Raw genomic sequence first — 13,600 nt, 5'->3', positions numbered from 1 at the left:
GAAACAATCACACTCTGTCTCTGCCAGTGATGAGCAAACATTTTATTTTCGAATTCATTCAACAGCTGCTTTTAAGAAGTACGGTGAAATGGAACATAAGGAATATATGTGATGAAAAACTAAACATATTATTTTGTCATAACGAAATTGTATATGCCCAATAGCACACTAAACCACCTCACGTGCACAGAGCAAGAAAAACAGCTAAACTGTATAAGTTGTTTTTTGATCCAATCTATTGTCATTCCCTGCCAGCAAGGTGGATCAACACCTTTCAAAATGCCTGTTTTTCACCATTCTTTACTGGGCAGTCATCAAATAATCACTTTGCACTATTATTCAAAATCTTTGTGACAATAAACAAGACAGACGTCCACTTAAACACCCAGAAGCCAGGCAGGGAGAATCTCTAGAAAATAAACTTACAGACCAAATCAGAGCTGGGGTCAGTTATTGACTAACTGACCAATCCATTACCTCAGCTGTATTGACTTGTATTACCCCCATCTAATTGTGCTTAAGTGTTCAGATATTGGCAGTCCATTATCGCTTTCCAAATTACTAATCAGCTGAAAGTACAATTACCCTACTTACTGCACGAGGGCTAACAACCATTAAAGGGGCTAAAGAAATACTCCCTTCGATACCTGGTGAAAAGTTTTTTTTTTTTCCACGATCGAAAGCAAACGCACATGAGACATAAATCCCCATTAGTGTTACTAGTAAATTTACATCAAGATCATTCATCAGTCACGTAACCCAGCTGTCCGAAGTCTTGCACACTTTACGGAATCCTAGTACAACACAAGTTCAAAGGCAAGCTTCCGCCTGTCAGAGTATTTTTCAAATCCAAACAGTGTGTTGGGCATCACAGAGTACAGAAAGCATGGTAAGTATTTGCTGCTCAACATTGCACCATCCACAGTTACTCCTTTACTGTTCCATGTCTCAAATTGTTCACCACTTAGGGAAGCTCTCCCAAATACCACTGGGTTCAGAGAAAGCAAACAATTGCAGAGACCGCAGAAAGAGGCTTGTTTGAATCTAAACAAATGTTATTACATTTCTTACCATAAAAATGGTTTTATGAAAAAATAAGGCTTCATTTAATGTTTTGCAATATTCCCAATGAACTTTTTGAATCAAAGGACTGGGAAGCTCCTTTTCTGTTGACACTTTTATTGAATGCCAGCAAGCAGGACTTGAAAAGTGGTATTTGAAATGAGTGATGGTAATACAGGGCAATGAACAAACTGGTAGTTCTCTAACACGGGGTTCCAAACGCTGGTCCTTGGGACTTACACACCTGCTGGTTTTCTTTGCAGCTGAGCTCTTTACTTAAAACCTCAATTGACCCAACAAGTCCCTTAGTTGGAACCTTCACAAGTTTGTTTTTTTCAGCTCAAATGTTAAAGGTTTTAAGTTAAGAAATGCAATTGTTAAAAGGCATGCTCCTACATGTTTAGAAAATTAAAACATAAAAGAGTTCAAATTACACCTGTTATTAAGGGTTCAAGGTGAAACAAAAACCAATGGTGTGGGTCCTCAGCACCATCATTGTGAACTTGTGCTCTAAAACATATGTATACATACCCACTTTAATTACAGACATTAATTCCAAATGTCTCACTACTTTTAACAGTGTTTGTCTGTTCAACTGATTGAAGTCTCAACTGTTTCTATAATACTTAAAAATAAAACACGAAACACATCTAAACAAAGTCAAGACAGATCCAAACTGTTTTGCATGAAAATATTTCCTCTGCTTATCAAATTTAGAAGGAAATGCATTTATAGCTTAAGTTACAGTTAATTCCCTTTCAATAACTCCTTCACACAGTTCATCTGCCCCAAAGTAAATAATTTTATTGTAGTGCTTTTTTATCATTTGAGCAGAGATGTTTACATTTGCAGCTCATATAATGACACTTCATTTCTCCACACTCTTGAGTTCTGTTTATTCTTCCCCAGCCCTACACTAATAGATGAGGAATCTGGCCTGCCAAATGGAATTTCTCAATGTAAGGGTCTGTGCTTAAGAGGAGCTCTCTTCAGCTTGAAGATAAAGTGCCTGGTTTGTGAAGATCCCAAAATGATGAAAAAAGTGAGCAGAGCACAGTAAATCACAATGTGTTGCAAATCCTGCTTTAGATAACAACTTTGCTTACAAATAATAAACCACAGCAAATCTGAGAACAAGTCCATAAATACAACATATGGTGAAGTGACCATTACTGTGCACTAACAAATAATGGCATTTCTGATGTCACATCCCTACTGTCGGTCCTCAATAAAAATAGACTTGAAGCAAAGACGAGCACTGTAGATTGTAATACACGCTCGGAAAAGCGAAGAGAAATGTAAAATCATTGCAAGATGTAAATGTTCACAAGGGGAAAAGATTAAAATTATTATGCATATTTTATGCAGCTTTTATGCTGCTTCATTCACAGCTTCACCCAGAGATCACAAGCGATCCCTTAGTCAGTAATATGGAGAGGGGAGGGATACCACTCACAGCAAGGGGGTGTTTTCTAGATTTTGTCTGTTAGAAACTTCATAAAGACTTGTTTGCACAAAAAGAAATCTATTACGTTTTTTCTGTTGTAAAAATCACCATTCCTGAACACGCTCGTTTCTTACTTACTCACCTACAAAATCCAACCAAAACGAGAAAAATATTACCTTGAATCAAAAACGAATACAAAACCAGAAAGAAAAATGTTATCTGCCACTATTCCACCGAAGAGGAGGATGGGAGTGTGGGAAATAAGCCAGTCTCCGAGTCCAAGTTAGTTGGATTTGAAAATTACCTTATTGACAGCTGAGTGAAACAATCTGAGATTTTCCAGCGAGCATACACATGCAAGCATGTTTTTTTGTTTTAGAAAACACAATCAAAGCCCTGTTCTGGTTATAGGACCATAAGCAGCAGAATTCTGACCTCCGATCAGAAGTGGGAAAAATATGTCTGTCGTTTATGAGCTCATCTGACAAGGATCCCAGGGTGTCCTGCCTCTTACAGTACATGCTGTATCATCCTCAAGCATGTTGCACTATCTAATATTCCACCTTCTTAACCACATGGCGAAATCTGAAGATAAGAAGGCATTAAAGCATTAAGAGTTAATGTTGCTGAAAGTGTACAAAACACAGGGGTGTATAGTGGCCTCTTTAATAGTGGACTCCACCAGATGGCAACCATTATAACGAGGCCTTCTCTAATCGCTCTCAACACTGCATGCCTGCAGCTATACCACCTCAAACTGTGATCTTGGGAGACTTCAGAAGCCAAGCAGTGCCAGGCCAGGTCAGCATTTGGGGTTGAGGGGCTCCAATGACTATCACTGTAAACTCTGACCCCAACTGAATCGGGTGGGAACAGTCCCCAGTACTCTAGGCAGTTATTTACAACCTTTGGAAAGAAGGGTTCAAAGACAATTGGCTATTTGGGTCATATAAAAGCACTCCTTCATAAAAGAAAAATGCTAAGTGTATAAAACAACAATTAGAACAAATTTTGTCAGTGCAGGCGCACTGAGGCCTAAAATACAGTATCTTATTATTAAAAGTATCTTCATCACTTCATCAAAACTATACCTGCTTCCTTGTTTTTTGGAGGTTTGTCTTGAGTCCCAGAGGACAGTAATGTGGTGAGCTCTTTGCTACCTCAGCTTCTATAAGATGTGCTTGTTGTGTTGTTTGCTGAAGCTCTACATCTTAAGCGCACTGCTTATTTTCCAGAGCTGTCCACATTCATTTGCTCTCTGGCAAACTTTGCTGGAGAGCCTTAGACCATAATTCAAAGTAAGCTGTCGGTGACACTAATGAGAGATTTCAGTCATGGAGTCTCATGCAGCGTGGATCCCTCAGCCTCTAATGTGGGGTGTGGTTGACATTATGGCTGGAAGTTCTGCCAGAGAAGCTATGAAAAGGGCAGAAGGGAGCAGTAAGACTTCACTTCACAGGCCTCCTGCTTGAAGTACACTCCTCAAAAGCTTCAAGTCACATATAATACACGTCTGCACACACACCCTAACTCCAACACACCTCAGACATGCTAAGGTGCTTAGCATAATACACATGCACAAAGTTCTTTTACCATTGATAATGATTTCGCCATACCATTGTTCTAAGATGGTATTCCAGAGGCAAAATATAAGAACACACCTGTGTATGACGGGGAAATGACAAAAAGCTGGACACTGTGGCAGCACCTGTATTAATGGTGTGGATCAAGTTCCACCTCCATGTTGTTGCAGCTGATACCCTGGCTTCTTTCAAGAAACAGCTGGATGAGATCTTGGAATCAATTAAATACTAACTACCAAACAGGCTAGATGGGCTGAAGACCTCCATTTCATAACCATTTTCATGTTCTTCCATGGCCTCATAGTGGTGAGTCTTGTAAGGAAAAATACAATCAGTTCCTTCTGCAACTTCAACAGGCCCACTTCTGTTGACACTCACTGACAGCATTTGATTACTTGGGAACAAGTAATACGTTTAAAGAAGAAAGAAAACAACGTTTAGGCTGTGGAGCCTTCTTCGGGTGTGAAGAAGGCTCCACGGCCGAAACGTTGCGTTTTCTTTCTTCTTTTTTTCAGCGTGGAATAAACCTATTACTTGTTCCTTTGCAGCCTACGCATGCTGACGCAGCTACCCACCTGAACTACCCATTTGATTACTTCGCCATCTACTCCTCACTGAAAGGTGAAAGAAGCAGCAATAGTCACATAAACAAAACATTAAAATTATAACAAACATTCCATTACACAAATGGGCCTTTTGAATGTGCAGAGCCAATTTCCAATTTGATCAGGTTTTACTCCAATAACAAAAATCAGTTTGTGGCAGTCTCTGATATATTGTTAAATGTCCCAATATGGGCTCCAAGTCAGCTCTACATAAAACAAATAACATTTAACTTTAAATATTAAACAAGAAAAATCATAGTAGAATTACTTTTTGAACAGCAATAATGAGAAATAATTAGTTTGGAATCCATAAAAAATAATCTGTGTTACATTTTGAATCAGGCATTGCTATACTTGCTCAGACATCCTCTAATTAAACAACTAAAAAGCAGGAATAAATAAAGCTACTATGGAGAATCAGCAGTTATACATTTATAAAGCTGATTAATAAATGAAAGTGTGTTGCAATATATTCACACACACACCCTTCCTCTTATCTCCCTTTACTGAAAAGGAAAAAAAATGTGTATAGTTTCATTTCAGCTTTGAGTCTAATTAAACATGGTTAAGTTAATTGTTAGAGTTCCACTGCACAGTCTGCACAAATTCTGTCTTCAACATCCAGCCTTTCCTTATTAACACCTGCTACTTTTCCAATTAGACTCCCAATAAAGACAAATGAGTCAAGGGCACTCAATTAATTCATTCCTGTCAAGGACTTAGCTAACAAACTCCGCCGACGTGGTTACAGAACTGTGAAGGTAAACACATTCCACTCATAAAAAATCTTTGTATGTCTTGTAAGGAAAACGTAAATGCATATGTGAATATACCTAAGGTAGGCACAGGGTTCCTTATTAAATTCAACCTTACACAGGCTGACTGCAAAATGATGTACAGTATCTGCAAACCAATTTACTTAGGTTGCCTGTATTGCAATGGTGCCATCTTCTACTGTAAAAGAACTTAAAGGTTATTCTGGTTTATGTAAATATTGTATTATCTCTGTATGTATTGGTTAGCAATGGCTTGCACAGGTGCAATTTACGTAAGAATGAGACCAAGTGACAGACACTCACAAGAGATTTGGCCTTGGGACGGCTACGTTTCTGAGAAAGAGGGGCATTCGGTTTAACCCATTCAAACTTCATGCCCACTCCCCTGCCCAGCAACACCGCGGATCTTTCTCTTTCACCCCCTGCCTGCACAGCAGAGGCGAATTCCTCCCTCCTCCTCTCCGCTCAATCTGTTTGCAGGCTGCCTCTGTCCCATCATTAGTCTTCTTCTCCTGTCCTCCCATGTTTGCTCAACAGCTCTCTATTTGCTTTACCTGTCAATTTCCACCCCTGCAGCATTACTTATCTTGGAAAGATTATTAACAGGACTTTTAAAAACAGCTTCCCAGATGCCCAGGCAGCCAATGTGTTTGTCAGGTAGGTGAGTTCTGTAATTTCAGAGCAAACAGGAACATGGTGGTGGTTTTGTGAAGTCCTGTGGAAGGAGGCTTTTTGGGAAAAACTACACAGGTTTTCAAAACATATAAAGGGTTACAAACAAGAAAAAGCCATTGGGCCCATCTAGCCTCTTCAGTAGTTAGCAGCTAATTGATCCCAGGATCTTATCCAGACATTCCTGAATGAAGTCAGGGTTTTGACTTCAGTGACAAAGAACTGCTACCTGTTCTTGGTTTTAAATGCACTTTCATGTAGTTTCATGAACTACTGGTATAAGGTTCCCTCGCAGTCTTCTCTAGTCAAGACTAATAATGTTTAGTTTCTTCAGCCTGTCAGTGTAGGAAACTCCTGTAAGAGGATTTTATTTTACCCAATGCTACCATGTACTTTTTAGACTTGATCCCTAGACAAACTGTATGCGTTATTTCACATACAAAGGCAGCCAGGCAGAATCCTTGAAGGCGCATCGACATAGAGATTCTTACTGACATTACCCTCTCCAAAGGCAAAAGATCATGCTGTTAACCCACAGCAAGTCTCCTTCTTTTATTATTGCGAGTTCCTTGTATACAGCAGACGGAAACATTTTACAGAAGAGAAAGGAAACACGGGGACTACATAGCTTCACAAGCTGACGACCCTGCTGTAGGTGGAGATTCCGTGGAAGTTTATTTAACATTCTCAAATATTAATCTTCCCTTTCATTGTATCTATTGTGTAAAGAGCAGCTCTCGGAAATAGCGCTTTCTGTTGACTAGACTCGGGCCTGGTTGTGAAGTTATTGCATAAGGCACAAAAGATACGACAATGTACATTCCTGGAACAGGTGACAAAATATTTCATGCTAACAGCCGTAGGATTCTGATGAAGTGAGTACACAAGATAATTTAAATCAATGACACAGTTAGAGGAAAATACAACTTCAGTGCCGAGCAGTAGAATGGTAGAATGCTACAAATTAATTGATTTCAAAAAAGCTTATTAACTTCCTGCACCGCAATGGAAAAAGTGAACAGGGTAAAGGTGTTTCAAAAATGAGGCAGAAAATTAAATCAGTATTATAATGGGCTTATAAATGGTTTGGGGATGAGAGAGCCTTCAAATCAATAGCAGCCGTAGTTTTTTTCCTCCTCCTTCTCTTCTTTTTCTTTTAGTCCATGTAATCATGAGTGTGGAAATTCTTTTCTTGTCTGACCTATTGTGCAATCCATGAAAGAGCTTGTCTTCAATTAGCCTGATAAGAAAAAAAGCTATAGATCACCTGGGAAGCTTCTAATCGGTTTGATGGTTATGGTTAATCTGAATCTAGCGCATTGCCTTTTTTCCTCTCTATAAAATTCGCAGGATATTCAACTTTTGTATATGTCACTCCTTTGAAAAAGAAAAAAAAATGGGAAAGCAGCTCAGTTTTAGTTAGCTGTACATGTAGTTGCATTGGGGAACCCTGCACAGATTTTTTATTAAGTCTTTTCCATTAACTTCCTACCTAGATAAGATCTTAATCACAGCCCTCAAATTATCCGCCTTGACATTTATCAACTCGAGTCATCGTTCTTCAGAGCTCTCTGCCTGACCACGGACGGCTTTTCTTCTTCTGCGCTTTCAATGGAAGTTAATTTTGAGTGCATGATTTATCTCGCCGGGCTAACAGCATTGAGGCGGCCACCTTTATTTTGTTTTTCAAAGGGGGTCGGTCGGGGAGTGAGTTATTGCTGGGTTGTCCGATGATTGCGTTCTGCAGGGAGACTGAATAGGCAGTCGGCGTGTCGCCCTGACGTGGCGCTGGGTCCTTTTCAGAAAGCAAAGAAAAAACAGATTAGGCCTCTGACCGAGGGGCTGACAGACGACCGTTATATCGGCTGACAATGGCGTGAATACCTGATGGGATCAGGGCTCTGTGACTAGTCCTGTTACGAAGATTCTTTCACTTAAAAAAATCGGTTGTACATTAACACTTCCACTGCCACAGCTGATACCGTTTAAGGGGAAGGAAGGCAAAGAGAAATTGATTTTCTGGTGTTTAGTGTTAAGAACGTATTCACCTTCCCTAGGTCTTTATAGCAGCAGTTATTAATAGCACAGGGATTAAAAATGAAAGACAAACACTGTTGGCAATTCTCCGATCTATGTAGGAGTTGTGGAAGTATGGAACAAGCTATCCATCCATGTTGTTGAAGCCGATACCTTGGATTCTTTCAAGAAACAGCTGGATGGGATCCTTGGGTAGATTAACCACCTACTACCAAATGTCCTAGATGGGCTGAATGTCCTCCTTTTGATGGCAACCTTTCTTATGTTCTTATAAAATACAAATCAATGGCTAATCATTGACAATAAGGTTATTGCTTTAGTGCCATGGATGCTGCCTCTGTGACTTATGCAGCCTGCTTTGTAATTTTAATTTATACATTAGTTTCATAATGCATATGGCATACTTACTATATATTTGAATACGTTTCAGAACAACCCTCAAATGTTTACATACTGACAAGGTATTTTATTTGTGGACCATATAAAAATGAAGTTGTGCTTGTTTGGTGTGCAGCAATAGTTTTATGCCATTACATGTAGGTATTCACACTTATCACACCTTTCTGAGCGCACAAAAGCTCAAGCTACATTTTTTATTTGTGCACAATTTGTAAATCTGTGTACAAGGACAGGGATAGTGAAGACCTACAGAAATGGCAGAAGCAGAAGAAGACACTGCCGCTTCTCCTCTGTCGTTTAGAATATTGCTCCTCCCACAGCTAATAAGAGTGCCTGGTACATGCTTGGTAAGGTGAGAGAGATGCAGTCACAAGGTGTCAAATGCCAAGCAAGGCTATTGTGGGGAACCCACACTGTCTTGACACTCAACAAACACTGTGCTTTCAGTGAGTGATAAAGGCTAACCAGCCGGTCGAATGCTGTAATCCACCACCATGAAGTTATATTTTGGTGGAAAACTGAACAGGACAGGGGAACACTGAGACTTTAATTCCTGATTAGACATGCAAATTAGGCTAACTTGAGGAGTAGCAGGCACACAAAGCACGCAAACTGGTTAAGAGCATAATTAGCATGCAGTTTGTTGGGCGAGTTAAGAATGTGATTAGCTCTGGGTAGGTTTGAGCCTGTGGGAGGAATGCATTGGGAAGGTTACCATAGGAATCCCAGCTCAGGGCATTCATTGTCTGTGCGTTATACTAATCACTGTCATACGGAAAGGATTGCATGGGTACACCACAGGTTACGGAGTCTGCTGATTAGAGTCCTATTTCCTACCTAGTAGTTCCATGCCAATTTTAGTTTCTCATCCTGCTGGGCTGGAGATCTCTATGAAAAGAAAGGGACAAATGTCTTCCCCTATGGCAGATGCTATTTGAGCTGCAAGTCTGTCTTCTATCAGCTTTCAACCACTGCCTTGCTGACAGATGATGTCCAAAAGGCTGATACTGTAATGTGATATATCAGATTATCATCCATGGATTTCAGATAACTGAAGTTCAGACCATGTGGCTATTCTCACAAGGTGACAAGTCAAGCAACCCTATGTCGTTACTTTTGAATTTTGCAGGCTGGTTTCCATAAAAGCTACAGGTTGTTAATTCAACATAAAAACTAAGCTTTATACCCAAATTAAATCCATTGTAAAGTAGGTCTTTCACCAACATTTCCTTCAAAATCATCCACTTAGAAAAATTCAATAATGAGCAAAACATTTTCTTGTGTCTCTGATATAAACCTATACATAAAGGCCTTTATTACTACAATAAAACAAAACTTATGATGAGAAATCAACATTTCTTTGCTTTCCAAAACTTGAATAAAGTACAGAGTTCTTCTCTGGCTAAAAATAAAAAAAAACATGTTTTTGTAGAGCTCTGACCCAGGCAGATAAGAGGCTGACACTCAGAAGACTTTGATCATGAAAATAACGTCCATGTTCAATGCTATCATTAGTAAAGAGGCCCTCATGACATCACATTAACGGCTTCCGCTGCCATTCAGCAGAGCAGAATCCGCTGCAAAGCCTCCCCACCCAAACAAATCTGGAAAGGTTCTCATCCGTCCTCCTCTCTACCTCCCCTCCCCTGAAAACAAACTCGGATCCTCTCTAGTGTATCACGTTGCCTGGGACAATGGCTTCATTGCTTCATTGTGCTAATGCCTTGCACTTTCTCCATCTCTGTTTCGTGCTAATTAATTTAATCCTGTAAGCAGGTGTAAGCCCGCTTGTTAAGAAGCCAAATCTGTCTGCCGGGAGCAGAGTTCGGGGGGAATAAGCACTGCTAAGAAATGCAACGGCGAAGCATTAAACCAGCTTGTAAACAACAACAACGGCAGCGGTCGGCCCAAACACCAAGCGGAAAATCTTGTTTAGGGCCTAACAGCAGGGGGTGGAGCTGACTTGTTCTTCTTTTTATCATCGATATTTCCTTCCATTCTGATTTCCCTTTTCCAGCGATTAGACACCATTGGATTGCTGGATAAGAAAAAAGGATGTGTTTTGCCACCATTTTTTTTAAACTGCTGACCAGCACAGGCTGGATTTGCGAAAACATAAAGCACGCTGAACACACACAGGTCAGACGTATCCGAGCGGCTGTGTCAAGGGGCAGATTCTGGCAGATCCTGCCGCTGGATGAGTGATAAAGTGACGCAGGGCTGAGTTTTCAACTCCTGCCACCACGCGGGCCGAGCTCTGCCAGGGGCTGACACTTTTCCGGATCTGGTCACACTTCCAAGAGCGGCTTGGCATGCGAGGGGTGGGGGGGGTGGGACAGGATAGTACAGCAGGGCTCAATACGCTTCCCACTCAATGGTGATGCAGCCGTCAATCAATTCGGAGTCCGTTTGTTCATCTCACATGATAGCCATCTCCCCACACGTACATCCTCTTTCAAACCCCCAAAGAAAAAAACCCCAAACACCCTTTTCTCTCCTCTGTTTTTTATTTTTTATAAGGTGTCCGAGACAAAAGTTCACAAAATACATTCCCTTATGCTTGTAGCGCAACAACCTATTGAGAAGAGATAAGCCCCTTTTAGAAATGAAGGAGAATTTAATTCAGGGTTTGAGTGACAGCAGGAAGATTTATCCGTTCCACAGACAATAAGGGCTTTTCGGGACTTTAATCTCCCCCAGACAATGCCTTGTTTTTCGTCCCTCGTCCTGTGCTTTTCCCACGATGTTCGCTGATTAGCACAGCCTGATTGGACAGTGGCCATTATCTCTCATTTTTTTTTGTGAATCGTCTGTATTTATGTCAAGGATGGAAAAGAAGAAGAAGGGAGGAAAAAAAAAGTTGTGTGTGCCAAGTTCATTCAGAGCCCAAGACACGCGGATGCCAGTTGGGTCAGGAGACACTATCATCTGGGCTTACTGAGCAGAGAAGAAAGGCAAAGGGGATAAAGGGGTTTTTTATACAAATGGACTGCAGTTTACAATGTGAAAAATAAGCAAGCATTTCAAGGCAACTAGCTATAAGGTACAGCATAATTTAAAATAAAGTGCACTGAAGCACGGTGCTTAAAATTTATGCAGAGTAAACTGCCAAAAAATATAGAAATGCAAAGAAAATAATCAGTAAAAATGATGATGATGCATCTCTCAAAGACTGTGATTACTGAACTGCTACAGCAGGAGTTTGCATCTTGCCTGCTGGGCAGCAATCAGTGTCATTGCTGGGAATACTGTAGATCCGTGAAGGAGAAACATCACAAATATGAAACATTCCCAGACCAAGTAATCTGATTTACTTTGATCCCTTTCTGTCCTGAGTTCTGATCACACTACCTAAATCCTCTCTTTTGTTTTCTGTTTTAATTTTTAAGTGATCAATATGTACGTCATTCACTGCTATTTCTTCTACAGCCAGACACTTCTTATAATCTGTAAAACAATACTCTGTGCTTGGTTCAAATAACAAAATAATTGAGATGTGATACTGCCAATACAGATGCATAATCCTAAATCTCATGATTGCCTATTTGATGGTGCTGATGTTTTCTTTTGAAAACAATGAGTGATTCGGGTCACTGAGAGGCAATTCTTTCTAAATCTCAGGTGATTTATTGGGTGAGAACGCTCACTGTCATTGTTATATCTCAAGAACACCTGTTCAGAAATACCAAAACAAAACAGGTGCAGTTTTAGGTGCAGTTTTAGGGCACTTGTCTGTGCTGGAATTGATACAGGACTGAGTGAGCAATTATTTATTCCATTTAAAAAAAATTGACACAGCATTACAAGTTGTTGTATGTGGTTGTTATTATTAAATAATTTGGCAGACACTTTTTTCCAAAGACATTTAACATTTGTACCTATTTATACAGCTGGGTTTTTTATTGAAGCATTCTGAGTGAAGAACCTTACTCAAGAGTACAACAGCAATGTCCCACCCAGGTTTAAACCCACAGACTTCCAGGTGTGAGTCCAGAACCCAGCCCAGCACATGTGACATATTAGTGATGTAGCATGGAATTAGTGATGTAACCTGGAACGAAGAGCTCAAAGTTAACACAAGGGAGTGTTAACACTTTCTCTTCTTAGAATCGGAAGAATGTCCCCACTTAAAATAAAATACAACTTCAGAGGTAAGCACCTTTTCTTCTTTCTTTGGGAACAGGTTTCAATAATATGAATTTAGATTTGATTATAGTTGTTAATCAATAAAACCTCAGTTTTTTCAAGCTTGGATAATAAGATACTTCTAAGATAATAATATAATAATAAAATTGGATCCACTCTAATTTGGTCTGCTGTTTTGGACCAGATATATCATTCTATCACATAACTAGGACAGAGAAGCACGCAGGCTGGCAGTTCCTGATGTACATTATTCCCTGTTTTAATTAGCACAGCTAATTAATTCTGCAGACCTAAAAGAAGCAGAGATACAGGGACAAGCAAGGAATGTCATCTGCAGCCCCAGGACCCTGGTACTTTTCTATTTTGTAGCGTTAGAGATGGAAAATGTTCTGTGTTGGCTTAAATACTTACATTGCCAAGGACAGATGCATGCCACACACAAAGCAAAAAAAAAGCCTCTTCTATCCAAAAACAACACAATCATCACATCATTTTAGAAGCCTTTATTTTTTCATATAATTTTGGTTATTTTACCTTTCTTAAACACCATCTTACACTAAAGTATAGTATAGTGTATATATACATGTGCACATATCCCACCCTTTAAATTACATTAAATCATGGAATTGTGGTTCATGGCAATTTTTTAGTGCAAAAGTAAAAGTTCAGCTTGCAAAATTTAAGCTCTTGAATGGATCATTTCCTACTCTGCAAAGCCCAAACCAACCCACATAAAATATTCCCAATGGGAAACAGAGAAATTAAATCTTCCCATAATTACAGAAGAAATAGACATAGACTGAACTTTAATATGACAAACCCCAGATGAATATCTCAAATTCAGCCACATATGTAACCCAACCACCATATTTA

General features: G+C 39.8%; 1 protein-coding gene across 1 annotated transcript in view; it reads right to left on the bottom strand.

Annotated features, from left to right (window-relative positions):
• prdm16 (PR domain containing 16) overlaps positions 1-13,600 on the bottom strand; it is a 222,748-nt gene that overhangs the window by 181,059 nt on the left and 28,089 nt on the right. The gene's annotated exons all lie outside the window — the stretch shown is intronic.

Source organism: Lepisosteus oculatus, chromosome 25 (genome assembly GCF_040954835.1).
Source record: "Lepisosteus oculatus isolate fLepOcu1 chromosome 25, fLepOcu1.hap2, whole genome shotgun sequence".
Taxonomy (NCBI): domain Eukaryota; kingdom Metazoa; phylum Chordata; class Actinopteri; order Semionotiformes; family Lepisosteidae; genus Lepisosteus; species Lepisosteus oculatus.
The sequence above is the reverse complement of the archived record's forward strand: the minus strand, read 5'-3'. Positions and strand labels throughout refer to the sequence as shown.